At 40.1% G+C, this 4,856-nt stretch overlaps 1 non-coding gene across 1 annotated transcript; it reads right to left on the bottom strand.

The window, feature by feature from the left end:
* Nucleotides 1-3,147: 3,147 nt before the first annotated feature.
* On the bottom strand, nucleotides 3,148-3,288 carry LOC116558121. Its single transcript, XR_004271851.1, has one exon. It is a non-coding gene; the product is annotated as a U4 spliceosomal RNA (small nuclear RNA).
* Nucleotides 3,289-4,856: the final 1,568 nt, after the last annotated feature.

Raw genomic sequence — 4,856 nt, 5'->3', positions numbered from 1 at the left:
AAAGAAAGAAAGAAAGAAAGAAAGAGAAAGAAAAGAAAGAAAGAAAGGAAGGAAGGAAGGAAGGACCCAAATGCCTGTCAACTAATGATAGATGAACAAAATTTATTCAATAGCACAGATGGCCCTCCAATAACGTTGTTTTATGAGAATGTTGATGAGAAAAAAAAAAATAAACTCCCAGCTGAAAGTTTGCACCTTCTCTCCACGTCTGCATGGGTTTTCTCCAAGTACTCCAATTTCCTTTTGCATTCCAAAGATGTGCACATTAGGTTCATTGGTGTGTCTAAATTGTCCCAGGATGATAGGGGGGTGTGTGTGTGAGAGAGAGAGAGAGAGACAGAGAGAGAGACTTACAATGGAATGATGTCCTGTTTGGGACTAGTTCTCAGTTGGTGTGCTGAGCTGCTAGATAGGCTCCCATCACCTGAGATCTTAAACTGGAATAATGGGGCAAATAATTATTTTATTTGGTTTTATTAATCTTTTAAGAGTGTACATATAGCTCACATTTATTTCCACCTTTTATATTAGAAATGTTGGCTGGGTGCTGTGGCTCAAGCCTGTAATCCTAGCACTTTGGGAGGCCGAGGTGGGTGGATCTCCTGAGGTCAGGAGTTCAAGACCAGCCTGGCCATCATGGTGAAACCCCATCTTTTAAAAAAGATATATTAGAAATGTTTTTGCTCTTTATTTAGCAGTTTGGTGATGTTTTTGTGACCGAAAATATGCTGTAGGAAATTAATTGTTGTTTATTCAATTCCTTTACCAGAACATTGGGGGTTTTTATACATCATTTTGCTTAAAGGTTGCCATTTCAAGAACCTATCAATGACAATAAGTGAGAATGTACTGTATATCCATATAATGGAATATTATTCAGCCATAAAATGAAGTACTGATAATTGCCACAATATGGATAAATCTTGAAAACATTATGCTATGTGAAAGAAGCCAGAAACAAAAAGCCATACACTGTATGATTCATTTATATGAAATATTCAGAACAGGCAAATCCATAGAGACAGAAAGCAGATTAGTGGTTGCCAGGGGAAATGAACGGTGACTGCTTAATGGGTACGAACTTACATTTTGGGGTGATGAAAATGTTCTGTAATTAGATAGTGGTTATGGTTATACAACTTTGCGAATATGCTAAAAACCGCTGAATTGTTAAAGAAAATTCACTGCATGCTTTCTAAGAATACATACATTCTGAAAGTATAGAAACCATCACTAAGGGAAGTGTTGGTTTATTCCAAAGGAATAGTAGCTAAAAGCGTAAAGGAACTTTTCTAAGCCTGTGAAAGCAGTAAAATGTGGCTCCTACCTTCAGCAACCCAGAAGGGATTTACTCTTTAGATCTGTATTGTTCAATTGGATGTTCTAAGATGATGGAAATGTTCTTTATCTGAGCGATTTAATATGGAAGCCACTAGTCATATATGGCTATTGGACACTTGAAATGTGATTAGTGCAGTTTGAAGAACTGAATTTTAAACTGTGTTGGAATTCAAATAGCCGCATGTGGTTAGTGGCTATCATACGGCAGTGCAGCTTTTGCTGGTTTGGAGGACTAGCACCATTTTAAATGGCAGTTTGGAAGAATACTGGTGGTCATGGGAGTGGGAAACTGTATCTTTATGTCTCACAGCCCACATCAACCCTGTATCCACTAGAAACACTTCATAAGATCTCACTGCTCCCACCGTTCTCCTCTCTATGAACTCTTAATAAACTTCAGTCCAGGCTGGGTACAGTGGCTCACGCCTGTAATCCCAGCACTTTGGGAGGCCAAGGCGGGAGGATCATGAGGTCAGGAGATCTAGACCATCCTGGCCAACATGGTGAAACCCTGTCTCTACTAAAAATACAAAAAACTTAGCTGGGCGTGGTAGAGCACGCCTGTAGTCCCAACTACTCAGGAGGCTGAGGCAGGAGAATTGCTTAAACCCAGGAGGCAGAGATTGCAACGGGCCGAGATTGCGCCACTGCACTACAGCCTGGGCGACAGTGCGAGACTGTGTCTCAAAAAATAAATAAATAAGTAAACAAACTTCAGTCCTTAAGACAGGGTTTAGTTTTGTCTTTATGGCAAGGCAAAAGACACCTTCCTCCACCCCACACTTATTTGTGGGCCAGGCATTTTGTGGAACATGCTAGGAACCGGAAGGATTGTAGACAATGACAGCCAAATTCTAAAGGGTTGGTCTTGAGAAAGGTGAGAGGAAAAAGGGACAAGAGAAATTCATTACAAAGACCTGACTTTTTCTCTGCTTCCCTCCGATGCCCCATTCAGACACACACAGACACACACACTCCAACACTCAGACACACACACACACACACACACACACACACACACACACACAAACACTTCCAAGTACGAAATCTTGCTAGTGAGATGCTGGTTGTTGAAGAATCTTTATTTAGATTTCTTGTTTCCAACTCAAGCTCTGTAACATCCTAACTCCTTCAATACATCCTCTATTCATATTGTCTTTCTCATCTATGAACTTTTACTGAACTTGAAATCAATAATATGGAATGTAATGACTTTCAAGTGTTCTTCTATAACGTGGTGTCCTCGCAGAAAGATTTATTTGTGGTACAAATATTTATTGAACTCATATCTATTTTGTGCCACCACAGTCCTAAGGGGTGTGAATAAAAAGGATGAAAGACAGTCACCGGACAACTGAGAGCCTGATGAGGAGGCACACAAAGAAACCATCCTGTGACATCTCTGCCTTAGATGTGCAGGAAGCTTCACTGAAAGCGCAGGGCAAAGAGCTGCCAAATTAGACACAGAAAAATCAGGGAAGACTTCTCAGAGGAAGTGATATTTGAGGAATTTGAAGGATAAGTACAAATTCCAAATTGTTTTTATTTTTTGCTTATATTGTGTACTTTCAAAAGTTAGATTTAAGGTAGCTTTTCAGGAGAAGTTTTCGGACCTAATGTTGGAAAGAATGCATTAACCTCGGGGTCTTTCTCAACATCTGTGACAATGTTTTGCATTGCTGATGAGGTTCCTAGCTTGACAGTCACTCTTGCTGCCCTCCAAACTTATTCCTAAGAGGAAAACAAAATTAATAAAAGATAAGTCTTTCTTATATCAAGGAGTTTCTTTTTTTATATATAATTCAGTCTCTGTAGAGACTGACAAAAATTACCAATGCTGACTATACTTCAAGTCGTCATGGCAGGATATTGGGAAAAGTTTTCAATTAGTAATAATCGCGCCTCGGATAAACCTCATTGGCTACAGTGCTGCCAGTGTGCAAAGCTGATATCAAGGAGTTTAAAATCTCTCATGTGCTGTTGCAGTATCCTTCTTTATTTTTTTTTTTTTTTTTTTTTTTTGAGACGGAGTTTCGCTCTTGTTACCCAGGCTGGAGTGCAATGGCGCGATCTTGGCTCACCGCAACCTCCGCCTCCTGGGTTCAGGCAATTCTCCTGCCTCAGCCTCCTGAGTAGCTGGGATTACAGGCACGCGCCACCATGCCCAGCTAATTTTTTGTATTTTTAGTAGAGACAGGGTTTCACCATGTTGACCAGGATGGCCTCGATCTCTTGACGTCGTGATCCACCCGCCTCGGCCTCCCAAAGTGCTGGGATTACAGGCTTGAGCCACCGCGCCTGGCTTGCAGTATCCTTCTTATTGGTCTCTTGGGGGCTTATTTTCTTCTAATCCAATGTATCCCAAATTTTAGTAACTTGTGTCCCATTGTCACCATTCTTACCATTTCCACATATTATCTGCACAATGATGTCCTTAATTGTTTCTTTGAATTGGCTTTCATTTTGCTTAGTTTTACTAAAAAGGATTTTTGATATCATTATCATAATTGAAAAACCAGTATCATTTGCCATAAAGAGATGATTGACTATAAAAATCACACAATGAAAATAAAACTACATTATTTAATCTTGGCTGAATATTGTTGGTTGCTGAAAGTTCTGAGTTTGGGGCCCTGCTCTTTCTCCTATGAAAAGGGAGGTTACCAAGCCTTGGAGAGGTATGAAAAACATACAGGCAACAAATGGATCATTTCCCCTTAGGTTAATCGAAGAGACCAAAAGAGAATTTTACAGATCAAGACCATCCTGGTCAACACGGTGAAACCCTGTCTCTACTAAAAATACAAAAAATCAGCTGGGCATGGTGGTGCATGCCTGTAATCCCAGCTACTCAGGAGGCTGAGGCAGGAGAATTGCCTGAACCCAGGAGGCGGAGGTTGCGGTGAGCCGAGATCGTGCCATTGCACTCCAGCCAGGGCAACAAAACCCCTTCTCCGTCTCAAAAAAAAAAAAAAAAAAGAGAGAATTTTAAAGAGAGTTAAGTCTCTCTCACTGTATGAACCAAAGAAAGTCAATTTCCCTTTTGCATACCACTTAGAACCAACTCTTGCACCAAGTAAAATCAGTTCGTCCTGGTACCACATTTGTAAACATTGCTCTGATCTATCCCTCTCATAGCTATTGGAATGATCTGATACATAAATGTCATCATTTCTCTCTCCTATTAAAATTCCTTCAATGGCTCTTTATTACTTAAGGAAAAAAATCTTACTTCCTGATGATGGGATACAAGATCCTTCTTAATTGGGCTTAGGCTACTTCTCCATCCTTAACTTCTGTCATCCACCTTTTTAACTTTCTATTATACCAATGCTAATCTACTTGCAGTTCCCAGAACGTACCATGTACATCTGTGCGTTTGAACATACTCTTCCCTTTACCAGTGTGCTATTCATCAACTACTCATCCTTATCATCTTCCATTTCTCTTCTCTGCTTATTTTTATTTATCTGCCTAGTCATATGCCCACCACCAACAATAACTACAATACAACA

This window comes from Sapajus apella, unplaced genomic scaffold (assembly GCF_009761245.1).
Source record: "Sapajus apella isolate SASKATOON/1434 unplaced genomic scaffold, GSC_monkey_1.0 scaffold20, whole genome shotgun sequence".
NCBI lineage: Eukaryota > Metazoa > Chordata > Mammalia > Primates > Cebidae > Sapajus > Sapajus apella.
This window is presented reverse-complemented; position numbering and strand designations above follow the sequence as displayed.